Raw genomic sequence first — 13,556 nt, 5'->3', positions numbered from 1 at the left:
CTTTTTAGTTCCTTGACACTTTCTGCCATAAAGGTGATGTAATCTGCATATCTGAGGTTATTGATATTTCTCCCGGCAATCTTGATTCCAGCTTATGCTTCTTCCAGTCCAGCGTTTCTCATGATGTACTCTGCATATAAGTTCAATAAGCAGAGTGACAATATACGGCCTTGATGTACTCCTTTTCCTATTTGGAACCAGTCTATTGTTCCATGTCCAGTTCTAACTGCTGCTTCCTGACCTTCATAGAGGTTTCTCAAGAGGCAGGTCAGGTGGTCTGGTATTCCCATCTCTTTCAGAATTTTCCACAGTTTATTGTGATCCACACAGTCAAAGGCTTTGGCATAGTCAATAAAGCAGAAATAGATGTTTTCTGGAACTCTCTTGCTTTTTTGATGATCCAGGAGATGTTGGCAATTTGATTACTGGTTCCTCTGCCTTTTCTAAACTCAGCTTGAACACCTGGAAGTGCACGGTTCACGTATTGCTGAAGCCTGGCTTGGAGAATTTTGAGCATTACTTTACTAGCCTGTGAGATGAGCACAATTGTGTGGTAGTTTGAGCATTCTTTGGCATTGCCTTTCTTTGGGATTGGAATGAAAACTGCCCTTTTCCAGTCCTGTGGCCACTGCTGAGTTTTCCAAATTTGCTGGCATATTGAGTGCAGCACTTTCATAGCATCATCTTTCAGGATTTGAAATAGCTCAACTGGAATTCCATCACCTCCACTAGCTTTGTTCATAGTGATGCTTTCTAAGGCCCACATGACTTCACATTCCAGGATGTCTGGCTCTAGGTGAGTGATCACACCATTGTCATTATCTTGGTCTTGAAGATATTTTTTGTACAGTTCTTCTGTGTATTCTTGCCACCTCTTCTTAATATCTTCTGCTTCTGTTAGGTCCATACCATTTCTGTCTTTTATCGAGCCCTTCTTTGCATGAAATGTTCCTTTGGTATCTCTAATTTTCTTGAAGAGATCTCTAGTCTTTCCCATTCTGTTGTTTGCCTCTATCTTTGCATTAATTGCTGAGGAAGGCTTTCTTCTCTCTTCTTGCTATCCTTTGGAACTCTGCATTCAGATACTTGTATCTTTCCTTTTCTCCTTTGCTTTTCACTTCTCTTCTTTTCACAGCTATTTGTAAGGCCTCCTCAGACAGCCATTTTGCTTTTTTGCATGTCTTTTCCACGGGGATGGTCTTGATCCCTGTCTCCTGTACATTGTCAGAAACCTCAGTCCATAGTTCATCAGGCACTCTATCTATCAGATCTAGCCCCTTAAATCTATTTCTCACTTCCACTGCATAATCATAAGGGATTTGATTTAGGTCATACCTGAATGGTCGAGTGGTTTTCCCTACTTTCTTCAATTTAAGTCACAATTTGGCAGCAAGGAATCCATGATTTGAGCCACAGTCAGCTCCTGGTCTTGTTTTTGTTGACTATATAGAGCTTCTCCATTTTTGGCTGCAAAGAATATAATCAATCTGATTTCAGTGTTGACCATCTGGTGATGTCCATGTGTAGAGTCTTCTCTTGTGTTGTTGGAAGAGAGTGTTTGCTATGACCTGTGCATTTTCTTGGCAAAACTCTATTAGTCTTTGCCCTGCTTCATTCCGTATTCCAAAGCCAAATTTTCCTGTTACTCCAGGTGTTTCTTGACTTCTGCTTTTGCATTCCAGTCCCCTATAATGAAAGGAACATTTTTGGGGGGTGTTAGTTCGAAAAGGTCTTGTAGGTCTTCATAGAACCATTCAACTTCAGCTTCTTCAGCATTACTGGTTGGAGCATAGACTTGGATTACTGTAATATTGAATGGTTTGCCTGGAAATGAACAGAGATCATTCTGTCATTTTTGAGATTGCATCCAAGTATTGCATTTCAGACTCTTTTGTTGACCATGATGGCTACTCCATTTCTTCTAAGGGATTCCTGCCTGCAGTAGTAGATATAATGGTCATCTGGGTTAAATTCACCCATTCCAGTTCATTTTAGTTCACTGATTCCTAGAATATCTATGTTCACTCTTGCTATCTCTTGTTTGACCACTTCCAATTTGCCTTGATTCATGGACCTGACATTCTGGGTTCTTATGCAATATTGCTCTTTACAGCATCGGACCTTGCTTCTATCACCAGTCACATCCACAACTGGGTATTATTTTTGCTTTGGCTCCATCCCTTCCTTCTTTCTGGAGTTATTTCCCCACTGATCTCCAGTAGCATATTGGGCATCTACTGACCTGGGGAGTTCCTCTTTCAGTATCCTATCATTTTGCCTTTTCACACTGTTTATGGGGTTCTCAAGGCAATACTGAAGCGGTTTGCCATTCCCTTCTCCAGTGGACCACATTCTGTCAGAACTCTCCACCACGACTTGCCCGTCTTGGGTGGCCCCACGAGCATGGCTTAGTTTCATTGAGTTAGACAAGGCTGTGGTCCTAGTGTGATTTTAGTGAGCTGGAATAGAATTTTCTCTCTGCTAGGCTCCTTTTATTTTTTAATTGAAGTAGAGTGGATGTACATTATATAAGTTACAGGTGTATAATGTAGTGATTCACAATTTTTAAAGGTAATGCTCCATTTGCAGCTATTATAAAATATCAGCTATTGTACAATATGTGTTGTACAGTACATCCTTATAGCATATTTTATACCTAATGGTTAATACATTTTGACCCCCCTACCATTGTTTCCGCTCCCCCATTCCCTCTCCCACTGGTAATCACTAGCTTGTTCTCTATATTTGTGTCTGCTTTCTCTTAAAATAATTGACTAGTTTGTTTTATCTTTTAGATTCCACATATAAGTGATTTCAGTAATACAGTATTTGTCTTTCTCTGACTTATTTCACTAAACATAATACCCTCCACATCTACCCAAGCTATTGTAAATGGCAACATTGTGTGTGTATATATAAACACTGTAACTTCTTTATCCATTTATGTTTATGGACAATTAGGTTGATTTCCTATCTTGGCAAATGTAAATAAAGCTGCTATGAATATTGGGGTGCATATATCTTTTTGAATTATTGCTTTTTCATGGGGAGGGGATATATAACCAAGAGTGGAATTGCTAGATCATACCATAGTCCCATTTTTAGTTTTCTTATGAACCTCCATACTGTTTTCCACTAAGGCTGCACTAATTTACATTCCCACCAACAGTGTACAAGGGTTCTCTTTTCCCCATATCCTTGCCAACATTTGGTTTTATATTCTTTTTTATGAAAGTCATTCTGACAGGTGTCAGGTGATACCTCATTGTGGTTTTGATGTTTTGATTTGCATTTCCCTGAAGAGAAGCAATGCCAAACATGTCCCTGTTGGCCATCTGCATGACCCCTTTGGAAAAATGTCTACTCAGGTCTTCTGTCCATCTTGTAACATGGTTGTTCTTCTGATGTTGAGTTATATGAACTATTTATATATTTTAGATATTAGCCCTTTATTAGTCATATCATTTGCAAATAATTTCTACCTTTCATTATGTTGCCTTTGTGTTTCATGATGGTTTCCTTTGTTGTGCAAAGCTTTAAAGTTTAATTAGTTCCCATTTATTTTTGTTTTTATTTCTCTTGCTTTAAAAGGTTGGAGACGGGTCAGGGAGTGGGGAGGAGAGTGGTCATGACTACTCCTGGGACCTTTACAGCTGAGAGCTCAGCCTGAGGCAGGGTTTGGGGGATGGTGGGGCGTGGTGAGGGAGAATAAATGAGATAAACTTACAAGGATGACCAGAAGCCCCAGGCCCCAATAGCTCCCAAAGGCACAGCCCTGAGGACAGACAAGAAGTCACTTGGGCCCTGGGTGGAGCCATCCTGCAACCCCTCCATAGGATGGACCCCAGGCCTCTCTCTGGGTGAGGTCGAAGCCATGGACAGTATGTGGTGAATTAAGAGGATGGGGGTTGTGGGTGTGTAGCGGTGTGCATAGGGGTTCTGACACATAGCAGGTTGGTTGTGATGGCCCAGGCAGACTTTAGCTCATCATGACTGAGCCCTGGGCATTCACTCTCCCAACCTGGGCCACCAGTGCGGCCCCCGTCCTCAGACTCTGCACAGGAAGCCAGGCACAGCTGAACCCTCCCAGCCACTGGGCCTCGTCCTGGCCTTGGCAACCTGTTCTCTCCCTCCCAGAGGGTCCAGCCTCACCTCCAGGGCCTTAGCAGTCACCTTATTGTCCCAAGAAGGCCCCTGGTCACACCTGGGTTCCCTAACCACATGGCAAGCAATTCTGGGCATGGAGGGTGCTTCATGCATCATCTCATCCACACCAATTAAGAACTGGGACCCTGGCAGGCTCCAACGGGGTTAGCTCCAAGGGGACCAGGACTGGACATGTGGCCCCAGCACAGGGCACCTGGCACAGTTGGGACCAGGCCTCTTCTATAGATCTCCCAGCTCTGGCTGCTAGATAAGGGGCAGCCCCAATTCACTCAAGTCCCCCTGGTCAGAAGGTCATAGGCCAATGACTCAGCTACTCAGGGGTACAGTGTCTACTACTTGCTCCAGCTTGCTCCACAGCAGCTGCCACCAGGTCTGCTTATCCTTCCCCAGGGCTGTGTTGGGGTCTCGCCCTTGTACTTGGTGATGTAAAAGTAGATCTCATGCAAGACACTCATGCTATTGAATTGACTCAGGTCCAAGCTGATGGCAGGCCATCTTGGTGATGTAGGCATAGTAAATCTTCACCTAGCTCTAGAAGCTAAGGATGTCCTTGGTGTAGAGCAGCTTCTGGGAGTAAAAGTCCTTGCCCAGCTTGTGCTCAGATATGGACCAGGAGTCCATGAAGGCCTAGGCCACCACTGACAGGCAGGCGTCAGTGCTGCTGCTCTTGTAGATGTTGAATAGGACCTGTCGGTTCTTGATCATGTTCAACCAGGGGCACAGGAGCAGGCAGTCTTTCTTCCAGGTGTGATGCATATCTGCATCATGTATCTGGTGCCGAGCGGCCTGCTTGTCCAGGAAATCAAACATGTACTCGATGGTCAGCAGCCGGGCTGAGCCCCAGTGCATGCTGAAGATGGTTTGGAAGAAGGCATCCGTGAACTTCTGTAGCATGCCCTGGATGGCCAGAAGCCGCATCAGGAAGTTCTCGAACACTGTCTTGCTGCCCCAGTCGTCACTCACCTGTTCCAGGTGGTCATGGTTGTTGACCAGGAACACTGCTACTTTTTATATCCAAGAGTGCTCTGCCCATGTTTCCCTCTGGCAGTTCTATGGTTTCTGGTCTATATATGTCTTTAACCCATTTTATTTTTGTATGTGATATTGAGTGAGTGAGTGAATGAAAGTCGCTCAGTTGTGTCCAACTCTTTGCAATCCCATAGATTATACAGTCCATGGAATTCTCCAGGCCAGAATACTGGAGTGGGTAGCCTCTCCCTTTTCTGGGGATCTTCCCAACCCAGGGATCGAACCCAGATCTCCCACGTTGCAGGTGGATTCTTTACCAGCTGAGCTATCATTCTTCTACCTGAAGCTGTCCAGTTTTCCCAGCACCATTTTTTGAAGACTGTCTTTTCTCCATTGTCTATTCTTGCCTCTTTTGTCATGGATTAATTGACCAAAAGTATATGATTCTGAATTCTCCATCCTCGTCCATTGATCTGTGTGTCTATTGAGCGAGTACCATAATGTTTTGATTATTGTAGCTTTTGTAATATAGTCTGAAGTTGAGGAATGGGATTTCTCCACCTCTGTTCTCTTTCTCAATATTGTTTTGGCCTTTTGGGTCTTTTGTATTTCCACATACATTTTTAAATTATTCTTAGTTCCTTGAAAGATACTATTGGTATTTTAGTAGGGATTGTATTGAATCAATAAATTGCCTTTGGTAATTTGAACAATATTAATTATTGTTAAATATTAATAAAATATTTTCATCAATAATAATTTATTAACATAAATTTTGATATATACTACATACTACACTATATGTATATTACATAATATAAAATATGAATATATATTTATATAAATTTAAAATATAAATTTTATATTAATAATATATATATTATAATTAATATTTAACAATATTAATTATTTTATCAATCATTTTAACAATATTAATTCTTCCAATCCAAGATCATGGTATAATTTTCCATCCGTATTATCTTCAGTATTTTTCCAAGTACAGGTCTTTCACCACCTTAGGCAGTCTTATTCTAGCAATTTTATTCATTTTGAGGTAGGCTGTTTTTAAAAGATTCAGTATAGGTCTTGATTTAGGGTCAGACTTTAGGCCTGAAAAGTCATATGAACTTTGAGACTGTTTATACAAGAGGGGACTTTAACTACCTGGGGCCAAACCTATTGATATGTATGTGAATAAACTGAGGACCAGAAAGAAATAGACGAGAGGACCCACAGAAGTCACTCAGGACCAATGCAGAAGTGAAAGCCAGATTCACCTACCCCTATTCCACTGTTCCTCTTCCTCAACAAACAGTATTTCACCAATGTTTTTTGTTGTTGTTCGCAGCATTCAGCTTGTGAGATCTTACTTCGCCAACCAGGGATATAAACCCACAATCTCTGCAATCAAAGCTCAGAGTCCTAACCAGTGGACTGCCAGGGAATTTGCATTTATTTCACCAAATATTCATCAAGCATCCCATACTAAGCAATGGAACATTTTAAGTAGATAAAGCAAACCCACAATCTCCACCTTTGAAAGTTTAGGAAAACAAGCCCCACTTTCAGTATGAATGAAGTCATCATAGGAAACAAGCTTATGGTTACCAAAAAGGAAGGTGGGAGATAAAGTAGGAGTATATAGAAAACTAAGATCATGGCATCTGGCCCCATCACTTCATGGGAAATAGATGGAGGAAAGTGGGAACACTGTTAGACTTTATTTTGGGGGGCTCCAAAATCACTGCAGATGGTGATTGCAGCCATGAAATTAAAAGATGCTTACTCCTTGGAAGGAAAGTTATGACCACCGTAGATAGCATATTGAAAAGTAGAGACATTACTTTGCCAACAAAGGTCCATCTAGTCAAGGCTATGGTTTTTCCAGTAGTCATGTATGGATGTGAGAGTTGGACTGCGAAGAAAGCTGAGCACTGTAAAATTGATGCTTTTGAACTGTGGTGTTGGAGAAGACTCTTGAGAGTCCCTTGGACTGCAAGGAGATCCAAACAGTCCATAAGAAAGGAGATCGGTCCTGGATGTTCTCTGGAAGGAATGATGCTAAAGCTGAAACTCCGGTACTTTGGCCACCTCATGCAGAGTTGACTCATTGGAAAAGACTCTGATGCTGGGAGGGATTGGGGGCAGGAGGAGAAGGGGACCACAGAGGATGAGATGGCAGGATGTCATCACTGACTCGATGGATGTGAATCTGAGTGAACTCCGGGAGTTGGTGATGGACAGGGAGGCCTGGCGTGCTGCAATTCATGGGGTCACAAAGAGTCGGACACGACTGAGTGACTGAACTGATATAGTTCAACTGATACATAAAATAGACAAGCAACAAAAATTTACTGTTTCCTGGTGACTCTGACGGTAAAGTGTCTGCCTGCAATGAGGAGGACCAGGGTTCGATTCCTTGGTGGGGAAGATCTCCTGGAGAAGGAAATGGGAATCCAGTCCAGCAGTCTTGCTTGGAAAATCCAATGGAGAGAGGAGCCTGATAGGCTACAGTCCATGGAGTCACAAAGAGTTGGACTTTTCTGTGGTACTTCACTTTCACTTTCATAGGAAACTGGTGACTCAGATGGAAAAGAATTCACCTGCAAGCAAGAGAGCCAGGGCAGATACCTGCCTTGAGAAGATTCCCTGGAGAAGGGAATGGCTACCCACTCTCAGTATTATTCCCATGGACAGAAGAGCCTGTCAGGCCACAGTCCATGGAGCTGCAAAGAGGCAGACAAGACTCAGTGACTTACATTTCACACTATAGGGAACTATACTCATTATCTTGCAATAAACTATAATGGAAAATAATCTGAAGTACATGCACACACACATATGTGAATCACTTTTCTATAAACCTGAAACTAACATATACTATAAATCAACTGTACTTCAATTTAAAATAAAGGAGTCGAGTTACACTATGCCCCAATATAATTTATATACCTCTCTCACATATTAATACCACATCAATTGATGTTTCAGGTTTTGAAGCTGTGAGTGAGAGGATGTCAGAAAGTGGAATGTGAGCTAAGTGAGTTCCTGCTCACGCAGCTAGAGGGCACTGCCTAGTGTAAAACAGAACATCTCCCCAAGTTATGAGATGATGCATCCTTTTTCTTCCTCCCCAAAATGAAAACAATGTTTTCTACTTAAAACTACTGACATCAGAAATTTGTTTGGGGATGAAAAGTCACTTTTAGCTATGTGCCTTGCTGCATAATCACATGATTGTAAGTAATTTCCTCTGCATCCATTTTAGGGAAGATGGGTGGATCAGAAAAAAACAAACAACAAAAAAAAACATGATAGCACTGGGCTTTCATCAGATAAGGTTGAGGGAATTTTCTGAAGGACTCAGTACTCTTCCAAACCAAGCCCCTGTAAGACTCGGGCACCAGTTGAACTCCTGTGCTAGTAGAAGTTATTCAAAATGTATGCTGAGCGTTGTCAAAAGTTTTGTCAAGGCACTGCATTTGTAGTGAGCATTGGGACTTACCACACTGACAACAGAACGCCCTGTTTGGTAACTAGCTATGTTGCTAAAGAATGTTGACATTTAAAATTTCAAAACTACAAACACCAAAAATCAAAATGAATTATTTCAAGTGAAAGGAACACCATTGAAATAAATTGCTTTCTAAAATGACTGCCTTGAGAAAAAAACATACATTTAGTAATGTGCTGAATGGTATATTTCTTTAAAAATATACTATTGTTCTATTGTCATGATATTTAAAATACAATCACATCCTTTAACACAACAATTCCATGTCCACAGTAATAAATGTTGGAAGTATACAAATGCACATAGGTTTTGGTATATTTGAAATGGGGGGATGGGGAACTAAACATCTATGTGTGGGGAAGTGATTTAATAGATTAAGCACATTTGTTCTACTTAATACTACATAGCTGTCTAAGTAAAGTCTGTTGTCCCATTCTCACATGGAATGATGAGCTTCTGTATGTAGTGGAAAAAATTAGGTTACTGTGTGTGTGTATGAGTGAAAGAGAGAGACAGAAAATAAGAGAATAGCCCAGAACTTTCCTAAATCTAGAGCCACGAGCCACATGTGTCTATTGAGCACTTAAAAAGTGACTAGTCAGAATAGAGATGTCCTCGAAATGGAAAATACTCACTGAACTGTGAAGACTTATAATGAATTTAAAAAAAAAAAAAAAAAAGAACAACAATCAAAACAAAAACAAAAACAAAAACAAAAACGCTGCATTTCTACTGGACAGTGCTGACCTAGGACTGTTCCTGGGGAGTGGGACTGGGAAAAATTTTTGATGGAGAGGACAGGGAATAGGCATTTCCACTTTTAATTATTTTTCAGAAAGCACTTAATTTAAAATTTTAAAAATCAGAGTAGGAATCCAAGCAAACTTTATAGTTTAGTTAATATTATGTGTCAGTCTTAATTTCTTACTTTTCACAAATGGTACCATGGTTATGTAAGCTGGTAACCCAAGAAACAAAAAGCAAAAATCTGCTGAATACAGGAACTCTGTTCTATCATTGCAATTTTTCTGCAAATCTCAAATTATTTCAAAATAAAAACCTAAAAAAAAAAAAACCAATGAGGGAAACAAGCACTCTAACAAGATGTATCTTCTGCTTAGAGATTCTTACCTGGAGTCTCAAAGTACTTACTGTAAAGTAACTCACCTACCCACAGTTCCTTGTGAACACCTTTGCTTGAAACAAGGCAGCTAGGATAACTAAATATCATATTCCTTAGTTCCCACTTGAAATTCCATCAATTCAGAAAACTCTCTTCTCCCTTGGTGATTAGCAGCTGTCTGGCTGCTGCTTAGGTACCAGGAATTTTTGCTGGAGTAGGAGGCTTGCTCAGAGAACAGGAAAGGTGCCACCTCTCCAAGGACTTCACTGAGGCCTGGGTAGCTAGAAGCTGTCAAAGCCCCTTCACTTGCTCCTTGCTCCCTCATCAGCTCCTTGCTTCAGGCCTCAGACTAAACCAACACTAAGGTCAAGAGATTTTTGCTAAGATCTCATTGTGAACTTTGAGATTAAAATATTGAATCAAAAATCCATAGTATCAGTATAACAAACTTCACCTATATTTATACAGGTGTTAATTACAAAGGACAACATATCAGATTGTCATAAGGCATCTTGTTAAGTATAGACTATAAAGCTGTAACAAAATATTTTCCAAGAGTGACCCACCCACAAAACAATTATATTAAAAATAATGTGGATATTTAAACAGACATTCTACCACCACAACCACACCTGCATAGCTTAAATAACTTTTTAAACATCACTACTTTCTCTGGAAAAAGAGTCACACCATAAGCAGAAGGAGCTTGACTAAGAATTATGAAAGAAAACTGCTACTATGTAAATGAGTGACCTTTATAATTACAGGCAATACAACTGAAAAAAAGATGTAGAGGATCTAAAATCTTGAAAGTCACATTTCTGACGCATTCTCTGCTACACAGCTTTTCCACTGAAAACTGGCTAAAATCTGAGCTCCCCTTAAGCTTGAGAACTCTCCAACCAATTGTCCCACTCTCTCCTTTTCCCTTTTCCAGCTGAGTTCCAGAAAAGAATGATGAAAATCTTTAAAATTACAGATCTAGGGCATCTCTACTTACCTCTGGAAAGACTTTCTCAATAGAAATCTGGGGACAAAATTAATTTGTATTCAGTTAAAAAAATGCAAACTTATGGGAAAATCAAATTTAAATGGAAATAAGCATAACGGGATGTTCCCAAATAAATGAATGACAAGTCAAACCACTTGGAAATTCTAACACTAAAAGTGACAGGCAGATAAAACGTGGCAAGATCTTAAATTTTCAGTCTGAAAAGATCAGGGAGCCTCTTTGGGCCCTGTGGGTGTCTATGGCAGAGATCTAGGAAAATTTCTAAGGCACTTCTAACACATCCAATCTTTCTATGTTGTTTTTAATTAAGTTACCACTTGTCATCACCCAGACACTTTGGGGGTTCCTTGATAGTTTGTTATCTTTCTGCCATCTTCCTCATTACAAATCACTGATACAGAGTTGATCCTACCCTGAAAACCAGGGTCTTAATCCCTGCTGGAACCACTCTTGACACATCTAGAGTGATGCTACACACTACCACTGGCTGTGACCCTGAATTTATTCAAAGTCTTCATTTCTCTCTATGACAAGAAGGGTGGACAAGAAAACATTGTGATCATACCTAAATCAATGTCTTCATTACAAAAAAATGGAGAAAATGATTCAAACAGTTATAGAAACACATAAAAGGAAAAAGTGAAACTCTTGACTATTTGCCCCTGTGGAATAACCATATTAACTTTGGAATGTGCTTCTGGAATATTTTACAGTAAAAGAAAAAAATAGAATTAACTATACTATTTTAGAACTTTTTTTTTTTATTAGCAACATAGATTTCTCCTTTGAAAAGTAACACAAGCTCTCTGAGACTAGGGATTTTGTCTGTTTCCTTCACTGTTATATTTCTAGGAACTAAAACACTGTTTGGCACAAAGTAGGTGCCAAAAAACATTCACTGAATGAATGAATGAAATCCTCCTTCCTGTCAGATCAGTGAGAAGTTCCATGAGGTCAGGGATGTGTCTATTTGGTCTCTGTGATCCCAGCACCACAGTACCTGGCACAAGGTAAGTACTTAGTATCTGTTGAACTAGCAAAACAACTCAATGATGAAGCCACCTTTTTTTTTTTTTTTAACTGTTCCAGCGTGTTAGCAATACCACCTAACCAGCTATTCCCCAATTCATGGAAAAAGTCTCTCACAAACACTGTTGCAATAGTTGTTCTTATATATATATATATATATATATATATATATATACTTGTTTAAAGATTTTTTTAGGATAAGAATCCCTTTTGTGGGGCAATCATTGACCTGGTTTAAATGTGTTATGAAACCTCTTCCCTCTAGAATTTCATAAACTAAAAATACTTAAGATTAGTTTTTCAGCTTATTTAAAAGCCACTGCCTGGAACTCTGCAAAATTATTTCCTTTTCAAATCTCCAGTAGAAAACCAATGCTTCCCAATCCTGTCTAGATGCAGCCTGAACTCTGTAACAAACCGGCTGCCTGCATCCTCGGTGACCAACAACTCCTGCATGCTACACAGTAGCACTTTAGTCATCACCCGGAGAAGGCCGTGTCAGGCAAGTCTCTACTGTTGGTTCACCCAGCAGAAAGGAGAAAGAAGACAGCAGAGTAATACACTTCCAGGGCCTGAGCTGGAAGAAGATGCTGAGAAACTAAGAGCTGGACAAGACCAGAAACAGGAGCTTAACTATTTTTGAGTCCCCCACAAGTGAAGATACAGAGCTCTATCTGAACTCTCCAATGGAGAAGTTTTTCCAGAAATTTACTTTTCTGCTTGTTTAATTTGTTCACTCCAAAGACATTAAGTAAATCTCTATTTATGTGTCAGAGTTGTGCCATATCTGGGGAGGAAAAAAACAGGCAAGATGGACCTACTCTCCACCATCTTGGCACTGAAGCTTAAGGACCATTGTCGAGGCACGAAGGGATCTGACTCTGAAAAATAAAGACGGCTAGAGACCTTCACCTACTTTCCACCAGGGGACAGAATTTGTGTCCCAGTCACTGCTGCTTCTTTTGTGAAAAACACTGCTCCATTTCTCACCATGAATGGAGAAGTTGGTTAGAGATCTTTCCCTTTGAGTACACCCCAAGCAAAACTGGTCAACACACTGAGCGTACTTCCTTTTTCTCCAGGAGCATCTGCCACACCACAGGCCTTGCTGGGCCATCTTCTTAAGTGTGGCCAAGGAGAGCTGGGCATTGGCACTTACTGTTGCAGACTCAACATTCAAAGAAGTATAAACTTTGAGGCTTTTAGGGAATCAAGACCATCTAGTCCTACCCCAGTAGTTTCCTAACCTGTTCTGTGTATCACGGAGCTCTTTGAGAATCAATGACCCCTTTAGACTTGCTGTATTGAAAAAGACACACATATATCTCAGCACATAATTTCCCCTGTGTAATCGAATATCTAGAATTCCTGAGATCCCATATTAAGAATTCTTACTCTCTATAAAAGCCCACTTGAGCTCTAATGTCCCAGTTAGCAGTCTCTGAGTTGGGTGGATGGAACGCAGAGGCAATGTAGTGCCTGTGTATTACCACACAGGTCCCAGCTCAATCCTCGAGTGAGCTAGTTATCTTTAAAATACGGAAAAACTCTGCTCGGTGGCCAAGGACAGAATTTCTCATATCAGTCAGCTGAGCCATCTCATGTTTTCAAAGAAGACAACACCAAGCCCCAAAATGAAGTGGTTGAATCTGGTGGTGTTGAAAGGTGACAGCAGCCCAGAGGTTGTTAGGATAGCTGTCCCCTGTTGACGGAGCAGTTGAGGAGCCTGGCAGATTACAGTT

At 40.6% G+C, this 13,556-nt stretch overlaps 1 pseudogene; it reads right to left on the bottom strand.

Moving 5' to 3' along the window:
• On the bottom strand, positions 4,500–6,487 carry LOC108636421 (annotated as a pseudogene).

Source organism: Capra hircus, chromosome 7 (assembly GCF_001704415.2).
Source record: "Capra hircus breed San Clemente chromosome 7, ASM170441v1, whole genome shotgun sequence".
NCBI lineage: Eukaryota > Metazoa > Chordata > Mammalia > Artiodactyla > Bovidae > Capra > Capra hircus.
The sequence above is the reverse complement of the archived record's forward strand: the minus strand, read 5'-3'. Positions and strand labels throughout refer to the sequence as shown.